Raw genomic sequence first — 20,938 nt, 5'->3', positions numbered from 1 at the left:
CCTAATGCAATAAAATATGCTCAATACTGTTGATAGAGCATTATCATAGAAAATGATGAGCAAATGAAAGTAACATGCTTTACAAGTTTAATCAATGAAAGCGGTGTATGAAAGAATATCATAAATTATACAAAAATACTTCAAACCTATGTCTTTTCAATGAAACAATACCTTACTTCAGAAAAAAAACAATCATTTAACAAGGTTTGATTTTATTTATTAATTTGAAAAAAAAAATGAAAACTATATAAATCGTGTATGAAATGTGAAAAAAAAAGAAATCTATATGAAAAATGATAAAATGTCTCTTCAATAATGAACGTGCAAATATATTATGAGGTGTCAAGGGATATCACCATTTGAATGTAATATTATTTGCCTGATAACAGAGTGCAGGAAATGTGTACGAACATTAAAAATCGAAAATATGTAAAGTTCAATATATGCAAATGTATTATGCCTCCAAGCGTCTTTCTTGGCATTCTGGTTAATATGATGTTCTACGAGCAAGTGAGAAAAATAGCAGAGTATGTCTTTGTAATAGAACACTGTCATTTTTCTATTTCATACTCTCATCTATACGGCTTAAGATGGGATGATCAGTGCAGTAGCTGGTTATCTCTTATCAATAGAAGAGCTGTGCGTTTCACAAGTTGTAAAATACGCTTAATACAGTTTAATTCATTCAGATTTCGAATTTATTATTACAGGCCCAATTCTTTATTGTACGTATATATATATATATATATATATATATATATATATATATATATATATATACATAAAGATCAGTTGTTGGCGTTTTTTTTAGCGATATTTTAAATGCTTTTTTAAGAACTTTTTGTTATTCACACACACACACACACACACACATATATATATATATGTGTATCCATAGGTATACTTTTATGCATGTAAAATATTTAATAATAAAAATAAAGAAATAAATACGTCCTATAAAAAATAAGGACGAGCTATTCATATATATATATATATATATATATATATATATATATATGTGTGTGTGTGTGTGTGTGTATTTATATATATATATGTATATAGATCGCCCTTATTTTTTATGAGACGTATTTATTTCTTTATTTTTATTATTAAATATTTTACGTGAATAAAAGTATACCTATGGACATGCATGTTTCTAGCTATGTTGACGACAGCTAAAAGCTAGAAGCATGCATGTCCATAGGTATACTTTTATGCACGTAAAATAATATTCAATTATATATGTATCTATATATATATATATATATATATATATATATATATATAGTATTGATGTCAAAAGTTTTAAAAAGAAATTACTAGGTGCCATCAACTAAAATCGAAACCAAAATATTTATTGTTTCATTTATCACTCCATTTATGTGCTACTATTTGAACTAACTCAACAGATAAGAAAGATTTAAAATGAAAGCACCTTTAGCTGTGATTAATTTACGCATGCACAAACTAATTAAAATATGTCGACAAATTGAAATGAACATTTTGCATTGAAATGAACATTTTGCATTGAAATGAACATTTTGCATTGAAATGAACATTTTGCATTTCAATTTGTCGGTTTCTGTACGCATTATTCATCCATCCAAACAAAGATTTTACTCATTATAAATCATCCTTGATGTATGATTACTATTTCCTGTTAATTTCAGTGTTATGTGGCCAGTAGTTTAATAATTTATCCGTTAAATATTTACACACAGACAGACATACACATGATACTGTTTTATTTATATAGATTAGCCTATGAGCGACTAAATTTGACATATGTATATAACTAGGTTGGTTGTTTTTGTTTTACGGCATATCATACCCTTTTCAAGTTATTTAATGCCGAATCTAGAGATTTTGAAAAACAATTTTTTAATAGAGTATATTTGTTTGTTTGTTTGTTTTTAAGTCGGTTTCTATTTAACCCATAGTTGGAACCCTTACAGGTACTACCAGTCCAGGTCAGAGTGGACCTGGGAGCAATGACAATTAAAGGGTGGCTCCACACTCCCCAAAGCTCGCAAGCTGGGGCCTCACCATCGGATATAGTTTAAGGTCATATCCAGGACCGATATACAAATAGGGCTTTTTCTCTTTTTTTCAAATTCTGTTATGATTTAAATTTATACAAGTAAATCTGCTATCTGTATTTTACTACTTCCAAGGGAATGTGTTTAAGTATCTGTATTCTTTTTTAAATAAAGCTAGTTTTGTATAATGTTTATTTATTTTAGAGATCACATTGTTTTAGTGTCATTCTTGAAATATTGATATATTATTACTTTCGGTTCTTTTGAATTCAGTCATTTGGGAGGATTACATCAATGATGAGAGATGTCGATTCAAGTTTGTTTCAGATGACATCTTGTTTGGTGTATCTGTCTACCTGTCTGTCTTTGTTGCACAACACTATCACATTTCCATTCGTTCATGCTCCCAAATATCTGTTGCATCTCTTCCATATTTGTGTATTTTATTTTTAAATATCTTTCAGAGAAACAAGTTGTTTCTAAGATCCCAGCATAGAGTTTAGGTTTGACTGTTTATTTTTCTCTCTTGCTTGTATTCAGCATTGCATCTTTCATGGAGTATACTTAGTTGATCCATTGTGAGGAGGAAAAGAAATGGTAACTGGCTGTCCTTCTGGAATATTCCTTCTTGAATTTTAATATTTGGAATCTCTATTTTTCCCTCCATGTCTTTTAGCATAATTGATCTTTGTCATATCAATAACCTCTAAAAGAATGACTTCATATATTCATATAAAGTTCTAAAGAAATGTATTCGGGAATGAGGTATATTTTCAAATGCCTTCTTGGAATCAATCCAAACTTTTGACAGGTTTCTCTGCACACATTCAAGTTCATATATTGCATCGGGGTAACTTCTAGATCGTAATACAGCAGCAAATAGGCATTAATCTCTTCACTCTATGGAAAAAGGTGACGTATTGCCTATAGTGAGCCATTCAGGTGGATCTTCATCACCCCTGATTATTCTATTGAAGCCATGGTAGTGATGAGGAACTTCATCTTTTTTTGGGGGGACGGGGCAGAGATTTAGAATGTTGTCAATTACTGAGGTTTGAAATTACTTTTTCAAGTCTGGCATCTTTGTTTTGTCCTTATTATTCTCTTCAATTTTGTTTATCCACTCTTATTTTGTTTGGTGAGTGAGTTTGGGGTCGTCATAAAGTGAGTTCTATGTTTTTCTTGAGTTGATGGAAAGCTCAATTTTACCTCATCTCTAATGAGACTCCTATAAACTATTCTAAGATAATTTGCAAATAATTTACTATTTTCTATTCACACTTTATGTGCAGCTAAGGCTTTTATTTTAGCTTGGTGTTCTGCTAAATTTAGTTTCTAGATATCTTCAAAAATATAGCTTTTTCTCTTTATTTTACTTCAGTAAGTTTTAAGAGATTAAGGGATTAATCCCTCCTGGAGCTAACACTTGATTCTGTTATCATTTGAATTTATATCCGATGGTTCTTTTAAGAATAGATGTTGTTCCCTTTATGGCTGCTATTTGTATTTCGTTACAGCTTGGTTTTCCAGATATTGCTTTTAAATATTTCTGAAGATTCTTTTTTATTAAGCCAATTGCTCCAATCACAACCGGTATTTCATTTTATTTCAGAGACTATGTCGTTTTTAGATCATTTTTTAGGTCCTGATATTTTGTTATCTTTTCTCATTCATTCAGCTCTATAAAGGCCAATCACTGTGTACCTTTATATGTCTTACTAAACTTGATTTCTTAGAACAAGAATAGTCACAAGATTCACAGGAATATGGCTTTTCTCCAGTGTGTGTTCTAATATGTGTAACTAAATTTGATTTAAGAGAACATGAATATCCACAAACTCTACAAGAATATGGCTTTTCTCCACTATGAACTCTCATATGTCTGACTAAACTTGACTTCTGATTACAAGAATACTCACAGGATTCACAAGAATATCGCTTTTCTCCAGTGTGAATTCTCATATGTGTTACTAAATTTGATTTGACAGAACAAGAATATTCACATAACTTACAAGAGTACGCCTTTTCTTCCGTGTGTATTTTCATATGTGTCACTAAATTTGATTTAAAGGAACACGAATATTCACATAATTCACAAGAATATGGCTTTTCGCCAGTATGAGTTCTCGTATGTATAACTAAAGATTTTTTCTGAGAACAAGAATATCCACATAGTTCACAAGAATATGGCTTTTCGCCAGTGTGAATTCTTATATGTTTCACTAAATCTGATTTCTGAGAACAACAATATTCACATATTTTGCAAGAATATGGCTTTTCACCAGTGTGTGTTCTCATGTGTGTCACTAAATTTGATTTTTGGGAACAAGAATAACCACAAGTTTGACAAGAATATGGCTTTTCTCCACTGTGTACTTTTCTATGACTCACTAAATTTGATTTCATATTGCAAGAATATTCGCAAGAATCACAAGAATATGGCTTTTCTCCAGTGTGAATTCTCACATGTTTTACTAAATTTGATTTCTGAGAACAAGAATATTCACATACTTTACAAGAATATGGCTTTTCTATTGTGGGAGTTTGCACATGTTGCCCTAAATTAGACTCCATAGTAAAAGTCAAATATTCACAAAATTATACCTTTTTTCCAATGTAAATTTTGATATTATCTGTAAGCAATATTTTATAGTGCAAAAATATCCTCACACTTTACAAGTTTGTATTTTTCCAGAGTACATAACTTAATGATTTCATAGTAAAAAAGATGTTTTCATTTTATTTTATAATAATATTTCATAATATTTGTGAAATAGGGGAATCCTGGATGATTTTCTCACAGCAAATTTGCTTTCATCATCTATGTACAAGAATAATTTCCTTTGTAGTAATTAAGTCAGGAGCATCTGTAAATAGAAAATAAAATTTGATTTTTATTATTTGCATTCACACTTATGCATTTAGTTTCTTTATTGTTATCAGAATAAACTCATAATTTCTATGAAAAAAAAATCACCTGAGATATCTTACTACTTTTTTCATAATACATTAATACATATTATTATACATTAAGGTACACATTTGAAAAATCCAAATTCTCAGCAAAGGAACAAGTTTAAACGAAACATACACATATAATCTCGAAAGTGTTTCAACCTATAAATTCATATGAAGAAAGATTTTAGTCCCAAGTCTTTCATTTGAAACCTTCTTTTACTTTTAAGTCCATTAAGTCTTCATGACCTGCTTGAATTAATTCGTTCAGCCGTAAATAAGTGAATATAACGGCATAAATAACATGGGAATTGATTCAAACATGCCTTGTACGTATTAGTTCTGGGTAGATTTCAGATACTTTCAGATTGCAACTGTCCATTGCTTACATTCAGTATACCACCATCTGTCTCAGAGAGTGGAGGATTTCGTTTGTTGTCATAAACGCACTATTTTCAAACACTATTTATAATAATCAAAGTAAGTTTATGAACTACAAAAATTCTCAGTGGTAGTTAAATTATTGAATTTTATAATTTTTCCAATTTGAAGACAATCATAGTATGATTCCCTTTTAAATTAACTAAAATTAACAATAAATTTTTAAATCATCTACATCATAATTCAGGTCATAAAGGGTTAATTATTTTTACAGTTCTAAATTAAGCACTTAATTAATCTGACCAGACCTAAAATGGAAACGGTTAACAAGTCTTTTTTTAGAATTAACATGCAATTAAAAAATATGTGGAATGAAATCAATTGGTTAATACTGGAGAAGCAATCACTTGCTGGGATAATAGCGAAAATAGATCAATGTACTTTCCTACAATTTGACATCATGCATTTCTATCTAGCTTATTTTTAAGAACTTTTCACCACAATATATATATATATATAACAACTTATACACACGGATAGAAATCAGATATCAAAGTATTCTTGGATCAAATCCCCATTATTAAAAAAAAATCCAAAATAATAATGTCAAATGGATACAAATTCAAATGATTTGATCATGGGATCCTTGAATTTTGCAGAAACATTGTGTCATCTGGGTTATATACCATCACAAATACATTTAATAATACAGATATAGAGACGATGGATTAACTATTATAAGAGTGAAAAATTCAAGAAATTTATGCATATAAAAATTGTGTCTAATATAAATCAAATAAGCCACGTGTTAAAACTTAAATAAAAAAATTCACACAATCATATTTGCTAGAATAATACTAATCTAATGTATGTGAATAATCATATTTGCTAGAATAATACTAATCTAATGTATGTGAATAATCATATTTGCTAGAATAATACTAATCTAATGTATGTGAATAATCATATTTGCTAGAATAATACTAATCTACTGTATGTGAATAATCCAAATAACCCCATCAATCATACAAAATATTACTAGTTCTGTGTTATGCAGGCTTAGCAATAACTCTAAAAATAAAACTATATTTATAAAGTCAAACAAGACATGGTTATAAAAATAGTAGCTATAATATCGAGGTTAAATATTAATTGTAATATAAAAATAGAAGGGAAATATCATGTGGTTTACGCCACCTTGTAATTAGATGTAAACACTAAACTTGTATGAATTCCTAAACATTATTTCTACACCACAGCTTCTTCAATGTATCCATATTTGCAATAAAGGTAACTACCATAATATTCAGATTTCATGAATTTATTAATATTAATCATTTGGTAATTTAAGAAAATACAGTCGAAAGCACTTATCTGCAAATGTTCTTCTTGTGCTCAATCAACCTTGCTGAACACCGGTCAGTCATAGCTGACAAGTGTGCTAGTGCTTTCAATGGAGTTGATTTATTTATAGGAGGAGGAAGAATGCAGGATTTGCAATTAGATGAGGATGGGTATCCTTTTTTCCATAACACTTCCTTCCTATTCCTTTTTTATTTTTGACCCGAAGGCTCAACTCTCTGTATATTTTAAGAACAATCTAACCATAACCATAATCTTTTTTGTTATAAATAATTTAATGTTTAGCTTGATATTTTTATTGATTTTATAAGTTTTTGTAAAATAGGACCAAAAATACCTTGGAAGTGTAGAGTTAACCCTCTTTTTTGTTTACCAAACATGGCAACTGACACACCCGAAGAAGGTCGAAGGCTATATTGACCGAAACGTTGTGCAAGTAACATTCAAGATGAGAACATTAATCAAATAATACAATCATCTATCACCTAGAAAAATTCAAAGCTGTAATCTAACCAACACGAGAAAGGACTTTTAAACAGTAATTAATAAAATACTGTAAAAATTAAATTTTCTGGCAAGTAAAGAAAATACAGAAAAAATAATAAACAACTTAGATGTGAAGATTCTTTGAGTTTGTCCTCAGTCGACCTTGCTGACTTGTTGACCTTGCTGACTTGTTGACCTTGCTGACTTGTTGACCTTGCTGACTTGTTGACCTTGCATTCATGGACGATAAGGCTGCTGACTATTGTGACTAGTAACACCTGACAGTAAATATTTAAGTTCTCATGTGTAAGAACATAATTCGACATTCATGTCATATAAAAAAACCTTTGTATATTGTTACCTTTTCCCTCTCAGTTCTGTTTAACCCAGCATCAGTGGCGACAGTAATTTCTACTAAGATTGATTCTTTTACTTGTCCCATATCACTTTGTCGAATTTAATAGCCCCGTTTTCTTGTAGGAATTGCATATTCATAGTGGATGGTGTATGACTTATTCCCAACTGTTTTTTCCACATATTCCAATGGAGATATTTACACACTCTAATGTGTCATATAATAGAACACACTCTAATGTGTCATATCATATAATAGAACACACTCTAATGTGTCATATTATATAATAGAACACACTCTAATGTGTCATATTATATAATAGAACACACTCTAATGTGTCATATTATATAATAGCCGTCCCTCAGCAGAATCTTACAGCTGAATGTCAGGTGGTTCACACTCTCTACTTCTGCATTTATCACAATTTTTTTTTTAATTTTCTTACTTTGAAGATTGTAATGCTGAGTATGGGGCAGCCAAACCAGCTGCCAACATTGTCCTGCTTTTTATTGAAATCAACCGAGAGCTCTTTTTAGTATCCTCGTTTTTCCCTTAAGTGCAATTGTCTGGATCTCTTTTGCACTTGGTTCACCAAGAATATTAGTTAGGTAGGACTTCAGGTTCTTCTTCATAAGCCCTGTGGCACCTATGATAACTGGTATGATTGATATCTCTCTAAGATTCAAGTTTCTTTTCATATCATACATGAGACCTTGGTATTTGATCTGTTTCTCTCTTTCAGCTCTGTTCAGACCGCCATCATTAGGAACACTCACTTCAATCAAGGTTGCAACTCTCTCTGACTTATTTATGAAGTCTAATGTGACTTTAGAAGTGTCAAGGTTTTTATGATGTCTCAAACTTAAAATGATCAGATTCAAATGTCTTTTCTGATTATTTTCCTCTCAGATGACATGAAGTCAGAGAGAAACTTGTGAATTATTTTATTTATTTATTCATAGACTTTATAGTTGTTGTTGTTTCACCATATTTTGGATTATTCATCTTCTGGCTTTCTTCAGGTGATTAATCGTGACCGGATGGGAATGCTGAGTCTCATAACTGTATCTCCAGTAATTATTACCTTCCATAGTTATTGTTGTCTTACCACGTTTTGGTCAACTAAACCTTTATCTTCAGACAATGCTCACATGGAACCATAGAGATTCAACACCTCTATCTACTGCGCCAGAGTAATCAAGGTTGGATTTTTTGGTCTTATAAATCCAAGTTTTTCGTTCTTATCTGATTTTCCATCATTGGGTTCTTACTGAATAGTATTAAATATTATTTTTTATTGGAATCCTTTGAGATGAGTAATTCGTACATTTATTTATTTGCGGGCTGTTATCCTCATCTTCAGAATTGTCATTGTTTCACCATATTTTGGCCACTTCTCTTCTGACAATGACAACAATGGCGGAAGTTTCGCTGTATTCTTCACTAAGATTCATGTGAAATCTATTGGAACTTTTTTCTTGTTGCGTATGTCTACAGTGAACAGGCCAAGAGTGCTACGAATTCCATTATGAATACAAAAGCAAAAGATGATCAAACCAATTAGCGAGAAAAATCTCTCATGAGATGTAAAATAATTTGCGATGAATATCATCAGGCTGAGATGATTCACAGCAAAAGATGAATTGATTTTCAAGAAAATTCTACTTTACACAAGTAACTATAAATTACAAATTCACAATATTGAACCCTTATTTCAGTGACTTTCAGCAAATACATTTCTTATCCAGGCCTTTTCCTTTTTTTACTCACGTCCACCCCTAACAAGACATATTGCCACTTGGACATAACGGGCTACTATTTAGGACCATGCTTAAAAAAGATTAACAAGATGTTGGTTTACATTACATTTAAACCTGCATATCAGTACATCAGGGACGAAGGTAGCAGGAAGGGAATTCCAAAGTTTAGCTGTCCGAGGGAAGAAACTAATAGAGTAGAAGGCTTTCTGGTATTAAGAAATCTTAACAGTGAAGGACTGAGATTTTGTTGCTAAGCAGGTTTGTTGGGATATCTATGCTGAGGAGGCACCAATGCAAAGAGTTCATCAGAGCACATTCCATTGAAATATTTGTAAAAATATGAATTTATATTGAAATTATCTCTTTAAATAAATTACTGTCTATGAAATATTTCTGAACCTATCTTTAAAAAATATAATGAACTGAAATCTCTAGTCGATATTTACACATTGATGTACAAAATCAAAACGCATAAAAGGGTTTGTACACATATCATCTGCGCATACACTATCCTAAGTTAAAACAAATAATTATATTTTGGACCAATCAGAAAACTTTCTGAATTTGAAATGGTTTTTCTGGGAGCAACTTCAAAAGCCAGATTTTTCTTAAATAAACCAGTGGAAGCCAGTTCATCTTCTTCTAGTCATGCACACAAACACTATCGAACACACAGACACACAAAACTCATCACATTATCGTCTGTCAATCTATTAAACCTTATTAATTGAAACATTTCCAAACACTGAAACATTTTCTTAAATGATAAATAAAACAACAATTGACTCTTAAAAATAACTTTTAATGAATTATAATTTATAAAAATAAGCAGAGAATGAATATATTTCGGGATCAGTGGGGAACACTTTTATTTATTTTTTATTTTTATTGTGTTTTTTACCGGTTGTTATAACAGAATTTAAGGAACTTTCACCGTGACTAATCATGTGACATGTTGGTAAAGATAGTTAAGTTTGTAGTCTATGATAATCATCAGAAAAAGTTTGTAGTCTATGATAATCATCAGAAAAAGTTTGTAGTCTATGATATTCATTGGAAAAAGTTTGTAGTCTATGATATTCATCAGAAAAAGTTTGTAGTCTATGATATGCATCAGAAAAAGTTTGTAGTCTATGATATGCATCAGAAAAAGTTTGTAGTCTATGATATTCATCAGAAAAAGTTTGTAGTCTATGATATTCATCAGAAAAAGCTTGTAGTCTATGATATTGATCGGAAAAAGTTTGTAGTCTATGATATTCATCAGAAAAAGTTTGTAGTCTATGATATTCATTGGAAAAAGTTTGTAGTCTATGATATTCATCAGAAAAAGTTTGTAGTCTATGATATGCATCAGAAAAAGTTTGTAGTCTATGATATTCATCAGAAAAAGTTTGTAGTCTATGATATTCATCAGAAAAAGTTTGTAGTCTATGATATTCATCGGAAAAAGTTTGTAGTCTATGATATTCATCGGAAAAAGTTTGTAGTCTATGATATTCATCGGAAAAAGTTTGTAGTCTATGATAATCATCAGAAAAAGTTTGTAGTCTATGATATTCATCAGAAAAAGTTTGTAGTCCATGATAATCATCGGAAAAAGTTTGTAGTCTATGATAATCATCAGAAAAAGTTTGTAGTCTATGATATTCATCGGAAAAAGTTTGTAGTCTATGATATTCATCAGAAAAAGTTTGTAGTCTATGATATTCATTGGAAAAAGTTTGTAGTCTATGATATTCATCAGAAAAAGTTTGTAGTCTATGATATGCATCAGAAAAAGTTTGTAGTCTATGATATGCATCAGAAAAAGTTTGTAGTCTATGATATTCATCAGAAAAAGTTTGTAGTCTATGATATTCATCAGAAAAAGTTTGTAGTCTATGATATTCATCGGAAAAAGTTTGTAGTCTATGATATTCATCAGAAAAAGTTTGTAGTCTATGATATTCATTGGAAAAAGTTTGTAGTCTATGATATTCATTGGAAAAAGTTTGCCGTCTATGATATTCATCGGAAAAAGTTTGTAGTCTATGATATTCATCGGAAAAAGTTTGTAGTCTATGATAATCATCGGAAAAAGTTTGTAGTCTATGATAATCATCGGAAAAAGTTTGTAGTCTATGATAATCATCGAAAAAAGTTTGTAGTCTATGATATTCATCAGAAAAAGTTTGTAGTCTATGATATTCATCAGAAAAAGTTTGTAGTCTATGATATTCATCAGAAAAAGTTTGTAGTCTATGATATTCATCAGAAAAAGTTTGTAGTCTATGATATTGATCGGAAAAAGTTTGTAGTCTATGATATTCATCTGAAAAAGTTCGTAGTCTATGATATTCATCGAAAAAAGGTTGTAGTCTATCATAATCATCAGAAAAAGTTTGTAGTCTATGATATTCATCGGAAAAAGTTTGTAGTCTATGATATTCATCAGAAAAAAGTGTGTAGTCTATGATAATCGTCAGAAAAAGTTTGTAGTCTATGATAATCATCAGAAAAAGTTTGTAGTCTATGATATTCATCGAAAAAAGTTTGTAGTCTATCATAATCATCAGAAAAAGTTTGTAGTCTATCATAATCATCAGAAAAAGTTTGTAGTCTATGATATTCATCAGAAAAAAGTTTTTAGTCTATGATAATCATCAGAAAAAGTTTGTAGTTCATGATAATCATCGGAAAAAGTTTGTATTTTATCATAAAGGACTCGATTATCTTAAAATTAATATTTAAACGGTATTTGTGGCCTGGTAGACAAACTCACAACCTACCTTTAAAAACTTGTTTTCTAGGGTTTTTGGGTGTGCTGAAAACGAATATGGCAGTTAAAATTGGGGCCGACAAAAAGTTTTCAAGATATTACAAAATACTTTTCCGCATGTTTTATACAGTAATGTACTGTGGCGGCCATATTTGTTTATGATGCACACGTGCAGAAGCGGAGGTGGGGACGATGTAAATAAAATTTTATTAATAGAAATGAAATAATTTAATTTTTAAACGGAAAAAGTAATTTTGGTAAAATTTATGGTATTTTTTTACAAGTCTTACTCACTCTTCACATTCGAAATGTCGACTTTTATAGGTTTTTGGGTATGCTTACAACAAAGAACGGCTTTCGGAATAAACACCTCCACCCTCCCCTATGTTAAGAATGGCTTTCAGATTACCCCCCAACTCCCCCATGTTAAGAACGGCTTTCGGAATAGACACTACCAACCTCCCCATGTTAAGAACGGCTTTTGCAATAGACAACCCCAACCTCATCATGTTAAAAACGGTTTATCGTTATCTTGTAATTTCAATCGTTCCCTCTACCGTTTCTGTACGTGTGCGTCATAAATAAATATGGCCGCCAGGTTACACTACTACATGAAACATGCGGAAAAGTGTGTTTGAAATATCGTGAAAACTAGTTACCGGCCCCAATTTTAAATGCGATATTCGTTTTCACCACACCCGACACCCCTTAGAAAACATGTTTTTAAAGGTTGATTGTGTGTTGGAGTTGGACACATTTACAATTTAAACATCATCCACTAATATTGATCCACCATCGGTAAAGCTCAACACTTCCAAGTTATCAAACCTTATGCATTTGAATTGTTTCTTAGTTTTATCAGGGCCATTCAATCCGTACGAATTCGCCCCCAATGGAAACACATGAGATTTCTTGGAATTCAACATGAAATTGACATTTTTATTCGATTGAAAAACAATAATTTAAGAGTTTAAAATTGTTCCTTTTTTTTTTTTTTAATGATAAAAAAAAACATGAAAGATTTCTTACCTTTCATTCCCTAAGAAAAAAAACTTTATGATTATTTTCTTCAGTTTTCAAAACAGAAAATTTGCTCCGTTTGTTGGGATTTCAATTTACAATTTCCGTTTCGTGTATTCAATAAATAAAAAAATATGCATAACGATTGAAACGAATCAGAATTAAAAGATTAAAAAAAAAAATAAATTAGACGTGAAATCGTTTAAAGAAAAACAAAACATCAATGATTAATAAACAATGCACGAACATCGTAAAACGGTGTATATCATATTTCGTTCCTTGTGTTAAAAGGGCCGTTCATTAGTTTTGTGCATAGACCACGCTTAATAATTGAAGCTGGATATGAATCGATAAAACTGAACATTTCACATAACTAGTTTTAATAAGTGCAAAAAAGGGCCGGTTTATGTGTGTCTCTGCCTGAGCATATCCATGGTTACCGTACAAGGCAGACCTGGTCAGGTCACTCAAAAATGAGGTTCAGGCAAGATATGTCGAACAGCCAGAATGTCGATTTTTTACTTTTCTTCCTTTACCAAAAAAAAATAAAAAATAAAAATGCATTGAAAAAAAGAAAAAATAATGAAAACCATTTACTGAAATGGAACTTATTTAACATTCAATAAAAAGAATTAATTCAATAAAAAAACTTATGTTGTTTCTGCATTAGGGCGGGCATTTAGGAAATTGATCCCCACCTCTAAATTCCACAATTTACACTTTTTTTTTCACGTTAATCTCATGGATTACAAACTTAAATTTCAGATTAAAAAAAAATTTTGAAAAAAAAAAAAAAAAATCTTTTATGACTTTTTTCGTTGGGGATCAGTTTTCAATTATAACATTTTACTATAATGAACACGTACTTTGTGACCATCATCATCAAGAAAAATATTGCGACTCTCAGGTACGGACAAAATGAATGCTGACGCTCAAAATGTATAAACATTTTGACCCCCTCTCGTTACTTAAAAATTCTCCAAAAATCAGGAAATAAATCAATTTAAATAAAATTTTCAGTATTTATCAAATAATGATCGCGGAATATAATGAACTAGACACCGCCAAAACTGGGGGGGGGGGGCAGGTCAGTACTTTTTGACGGACCGTCTTTTTAAAAATCTACCAAAAATCAGGTAATTATCCGATCAATACGAAATTTTCCGCGATTATTAGGAGAAGAATGAACTTTATAACAGTGTACTTATTTTTCATAAACGATATTTATATATATATATATTTTTGCTTACAAACCCCCCCTTGTTTTGAAGTGGGAACAAATATGCTTAAAATAATCATCTGAAACTGAAATCAACATATTGTGTTGTTGTAAGGGACAGAATTATAGATTCAAAAAAAAAAAAAAAATTGTTTGCATTCCTTATTTTGACGTCTGAATATCAGAACTTCGATTGTGTTTAATTATCCCGCTTTTGAGTTTTGAAGTGTGAAATTCGGTGAATATGTTAAGTAAAATAATTAATTTAAGTTAAGCAAAACAAAAACAAAAATTTTTTAAATATTTATACGAAAAAAGCTATTTTAAAATTTTTGATAAATAAATTAACAATTTTTTTTTAGCGAGCCGAATAATGCATGACCATTATTAAACAGGGCATGCTTTGAATAATCGATACCAAAAAAAAAATTCGATAAATATTGTGCCCTTTGTGTTAAAAATAGCATCATTTTTTTCGATCCCGTTTGAAAACGTTTGCCGCCTTTCGACTACGGTGGACCAAACGCGCTGAAATAATTTTTTTTATTTTGCTTTAAATTGCCCCCCCCCCATTTTGGGGAGCCTGGCCCCCACACACATACACATTAAAAACCAAACGCATACAAATGGTCACCCATCTGGTACTGGCCAGCCTCAGCTTAATAATACATTGAAATTTTCGTCACTGAAAAATAAGTTTTTTTTGGCCTGTTTGGTCTTCCATAGTTTGCTTTTTATCAAACGAAAACGTAAACAGAGTCGATCTGAACTCTACGTCAACGCGAAATATCTGGTTACCTATATGAATAAGTGGAATTATTTGAAATTCAGGTACTTATATTATAATATTTTTGCATATTCTCTTAGAAAATCATCCTAAATCTTAGTTAGACAATAAATAAATTAATTAATTATTTCAAAAACCCTTTTTTTTAAATATTTAAATACGTTTTTTGTGCAAGACAAAAAATGTCAATTGTTAACTTTTTGGGAAAATTTAACATTTAAAATTGAATTAAAAATAGTAGAAAAAGTTTTACATTATTCTGTTTTCTATATGATAAAATTCAGGGTTTTATCTTTCTGGAAAAAAAAAGTTACTCAGAAATAATGGATTTTAATAAATGTAATTTCGTTTTAAAAAACAACAACAACTTGATTTTGCGGCCATTTTTGGCGGTGCCTAGTTTTAAAAAACAACAACAACTTGATTTTGCGGCCATTTTTGGCGGTGCCTATAATGAACGAATTATTTTTATTTAAATCTTAGTGGAAATGTATTATTTTGTTAAAACAAAAAATACCTTTTACTAAAGTTATGGTTTTCAGTAGTAAATAAAAAGTGCAAGAATTTATTTTTGCCTTTTTTTATATATAAATAAAGCGTCGTAATTTGTAACAATAAAAATAAAATAAAATAATTTTTACATGTACATTACGAAAAAAAACCCTAAAGTCCGTATTAATGAATTCGATATAACTAGAAGAAAAATGAATTTCTCGAACTACCGATATTACCATTGAATTAAGCATTGTTTATTTAATATTTTCATACAAAACAATTATAGTTGTAAAAAATATTTCTACTTTTTTTTAAATTACAACTTTCGCATAATTTTTATATGCAAGCTTTTAATAATATCCTTGCTCGCAAGAATGTGAAACTTTCGGCGTAAAATATTTTTTATATAATATTGAACAATAATTTTTAAAAAATTAATTTGAAAATAGGAGCATACAAAAATAATTAAATAAAAAAATGGAAAAATTTATACAAACGTTCCATGTCGGTAACTACGGATGTCCATTCTTGAAAAGAAAAGGAAACCTGTCCGTTTGCCCTCCTCCCCTCCAACATCTAGATGTCATTTTCAGATACTTTTCAAATTGTGTAAAGTCGACTTTAAATTTCACGTAAACATTCCGATTAATTAAAACGTAAGTTTGCATTTTTTTAGTGTTAATTTTTTCGATAATTATAAATGGTTTCCTTTCCACTTTCTGTATAGATATTAATAAATAATAGTGTTAACTTTTTTTTTTCAATGAATAAATTGTCAGTATAATTAATGAATTAACATTTATGCCGTTTAAAGTTTATGAAAGTTTAAATTCTATTAATAATTGTTTGAACTTTTATAACGAATAAATTGTCATTGTAAGGTAGTGAATTAAATTCACTGAATTTTTAAACTGAATTGTTAAATAATAATGAAATTATGTCATTAATGTGCTTCCGTAGTTCTTTGAATTTTTCCGCCATGACTTTTTTTTTTTTTTTTTTTTTTTTTTACACAAAACTAATCTTGTTGCTACCATGGCCATATTTTTGAATAATTATTACCCTTTTTAGCAAAAGTTAAGTACATTTTAATCCATTATTTAAGACTTTAACTTAATACTTCACTTGGAAATAATTCCAGAAAACTTATATTTCTCTTGCCAGAAAAATGTAAACACGATTTTTGTCATGATGAATTTTTATGTGAAATATACGGTTTTTCAGATAAAATTATTCCATGTATTTTTATTTCACACGCTATTTTTTGTTTGCGAAATTAACTTTAAGCTGTAATCTTTTAAAGATAATCAAAAAGTAACCGAAAATTAAAAAAAAAAACATTATGATTAACCGGCGTTCAAAACCAGGTCCCATAAGCAGCCATTAGAATTGCCGGTACCTATTCTCGTCTTAAAAAAGATGTTAGGAAGGGGGTTAAGAAAGTGCCCTTCTTAACCCCCTTCTACCCCTATCTCTCTCATCCAATCTATTTCATCATTTTTTGGAAATTTTGGTACTTCTACAGTTTATCGCCGAAAATGGAGACGCCATTTTATTTCGAGCACCTGTCGATTAGAATGAGAGGGAGAAATCAGTATTTTAAACTATGGCCCAAGTGGGAAATAAATAACAAAAAAATTAAAATAGAAATTAATTATTTCCAGAAAGAACTATGAAAAAAATAAAAAGAATGTGAAAAGAACATTAGCGTGGCTACCGAGAATAAAGAAGGCCGATGCACATGACAGCGTGACGTCATTATCAGATCCACTTGTAGGTATATGGTTTATGCTATCAGTAACAGTTTCGTCTAGTTTTCAGTTTGCTGTCTAACATGGTGTATTCTTGCGTTGTTCCAAATTGCCGGGCAAATTATCCAAAAGGCCCCAAAGTACATATATTTTCTTTTCCTAAAGAGAAGGAACAAGTCTCAAGGGAAAAATTTATTCCAACTAAATATAGTAAAGTAAATAATGTTATTTATTAATAATTAAACGTGTATTTAATTAGAACTGTATTCAAGTACTTCCATAACGTTTGATAACATTGTTAATATAAATTAAAGAAACAATACTATTTATTGCTAATACAGCCAATATTATGTTGATATTTTTAACTGTTTGTTTTCTTATAAGGCTAAAAATCTATCAGGAAGGTTGAAAATTTAATTTAATTTTGTTTTAGTTTTTAAAATTATAAACAAATAATTTTTACATGAGAATAATTGTCAAAATGTCTTTTTAATAATAAATAAAACCTTTCATTGAGTATTTCCAAATATTTTAAAGTTTTATATTTTTTTTCTAAAGTCGGTTTGAAAATTATTCACCACGCGGCTATTAATGAAATTAGTTGCGACTGCGCGTTATATATTAAAATTGATTGTTTTTTTTTTTTAGAATTATAAACAAATAACTTTTACATGAGAATAATTGTCAAAATGTCTTTTTAAAAAATGTATTTACCTGCCTCCCTACGAGGGCACAGTTAGGCACAAGGTCGGTTTTTAATGTGGGAAAATCTAGCTCCCAAAACGGGGCACTTTGAATAGGAACAAAAAATAAAATAAAAATTGTCTCAGTCATGAAGGATTTCTCCTCCACTGACCGAGGACAGAACAAATGAAGTGTAGCATCAGAACAGATACTACACTGTGATTATTATTATTGTAAATGTTTGTTTACTATATTTTCTTATATTTTAACAATAGTTTACATTATAGCATGAATGTTTTCTATAATTATGTTTTTAGGTATGTGAACATCATTTTCGGTCTGAGGATGTAATAAAGGAGAAGTCAAGATTCGATGATAAAACGTTGTGAAATAAACACGCAAAATGAAAACATTAGTCCGAATAATCTCTCAAGTTCCACAAAAATAACATTCAACTCATGTGATTTCTCTCTAAATTAAAAAAAAATATTTCTGCACTAATAGCTTTTATTGTTTGTTTGTATTTTAATTATTTGTTTGATTTCAATTTTTTTGTATTTAATCGTTTGTATTCATTCTTAAAATTATTTATCGTTTGTTTTCACTTTTAAAATTATTCATCGTTGGTGTTTAATGTTTTTTTAATTCTTTGTTTCCTAACTTCATAATTCAGTTTTATCAGTATTAAATTGTGTATTGCTTTAAAATTACTTAATTTTACATAGATAATATTTATATTATCAACCCTCATCTCTAAAGTTCCACAAAAATAACATTCAACCCGTGTGATTTTTCTCTAAATTAAATTTAAAAAATATTTCTGCGCTACTAACTTTTATTGTTTGTATTTAAATTATTTCTTTTATTTCATTTTTTGTATTTTATCGTTTGTTTTCATTCTTAAAATTATTTATCGATGGTTTTCACTTTTAAAATTATTTATCGTTGGTGTTTAATGTTTTTTAATTCTTTGTTTTATAAATTCATAATTCAGTTTAATCAGTATTAAATTGTATATTGCTTTAAAATTACTTAATTTTACATAGATAATATTTATATTTTATATTGAATAATATAATGGCCCTCATATAGTACTGACAGTCTGACAAATCTTACCTGCATTGCCTGCAGGCATTTTTCAGTTAACAGGCCTTCTTCTTACTCTCGGTGGCCGTGACATTAGGCACTTCCACGGCGATGTGTAAAACGTGAGTATTACACACATTAATAGTGACGTCATCATTTCGTGTGTTTGTGTCAATTTCTATGGATAAGCAATCGCGTTATAATTGCTAATGGAAGTAATTTTTTTTTTTTTTTTTGCTATGGATAAAAAATAATATAAAACTTATCTTTTGTAAAACAAATACATTTTATTAACGAATTACACAATTAATTCATTTTAACGTCTTCTGTTGACACATGGATTTAAAGATAATGTCCCTTACAAGCCTCCGTACATTTTTGAAAAAAAGCGCCACACATAAGGACCACCCTCTAACAATTTAAATAATAAAATCAAAGGAAATCTTTTCAAGGTCGATTTTAGATTTTAAATTTTTATTATCTCAATAGTCTTATATACTCTTATATGAATATATTTTTATTATTATTGGAAACCTATTATCAAAAAATATTCGTTTAAACTTCATATCGCGTAATATTTGAATTTAATATCATTTAAAGCTTTTTACAAATAATTATTTTTTAGAATTGTTTTTTTTTTTTTGTGTGTGTGTGTGTGTAATTCGAATAATTACATTAGCGAGAAAAATTATCAAGAAAAAGTGTGTTTTTTTTAACATAATATTGAATTTATGTCCAATTTTATTTACAACTTTGAGGTAAGTGAAATAAATAACAGGATATTATATATATATATATATATATATATATATATATATATATATATATATATATATATATATATATATATATATATAAATGACTATTTTTTAATTATTTGATCTTTTCAGCTTTAAAAAATGTTGAAACTTTTATCGACCCACATTTTATTTGTTTAGTTTTTTTATCATGAAATATAGAGGGGGGGAGGGTAAAACATCTAAAAAAAAGATATATATTTTGTCTAATATATTTAACGAAACCTTTTATTATGTAAGTTTATTTAATAATGAATAAATATCGAAAATTTCGGGGAGATATGACTATTATTTGATTTTTAGTAGATTTTTAAAAATGGGTGTGTCAACGGCTTAAAAAAAACGTTACAACATAGGAACGTTCTTTTAAAGCGTCGATAATGTAAACACGATTTTTGTCTTGCGTTTTTATTATTTTTGTATGCTGTAAAAAAAAAAATTTTTAATATTAGCAGTTTATTTGAAGCTTTTAAAAAAGTTAGGATGATAATATTAAATTAAATTACAATTACATCGTGTTATATATAGGTGGGGGTTAAACCGAGGCCACCAAGATATATTATTAACATAATGTTAATAATATATCTCGGCGGCCTCGGTTAAACCGTGGCGCGAGTTGGAGGTACCTAAAGAACATATATCCGTAATTGTTTAATTGGAAATGTTTCGATTTAATTAATGAAAACGAGAAAGCTTTTCATGAAACGTATATATTTTTATTATTAAAAACAGAAAATAAAAAAGACATTATTAAAAGCAGAAAAGGAAAATGACATATTCATAATTATTTGAACTGGGCGAGATCGCCGTTTGAAAACCAAAACATTTATTGTATAAAATTGTATCAAACTATAATTGTAAAGACATTTATTGAAAAGTCTGCGTAAGAAAATATAATTTTAATAAAACAATTTTGTAACTTTTTTGTTATTTCCTACTTCGGTCATAGTTTAAAATACTGATTTCTCCCTCTAATCGACAGATGTTCGAAATAAAATGG

General features: G+C 29.3%; 1 long non-coding RNA gene across 1 annotated transcript; it reads right to left on the bottom strand.

Moving 5' to 3' along the window:
• Positions 1-201: 201 nt before the first annotated feature.
• LOC145291194 (uncharacterized) lies at positions 202-13,426 on the bottom strand. The gene is made up of 2 exons (XR_013869349.1): positions 13,129-13,426; positions 202-4,906 (listed from the first exon to the last, which is right to left on the bottom strand). It is a non-coding gene; the product is annotated as an uncharacterized LOC145291194 (long non-coding RNA).
• Positions 13,427-20,938: the final 7,512 nt, after the last annotated feature.

The sequence above is a fragment of the Euprymna scolopes genome, chromosome 12, assembly GCF_053919585.1.
Source record: "Euprymna scolopes isolate OS-2025 chromosome 12, ASM5391958v1, whole genome shotgun sequence".
Lineage (NCBI taxonomy): Eukaryota > Metazoa > Mollusca > Cephalopoda > Sepiida > Sepiolidae > Euprymna > Euprymna scolopes.
This window is presented reverse-complemented; position numbering and strand designations above follow the sequence as displayed.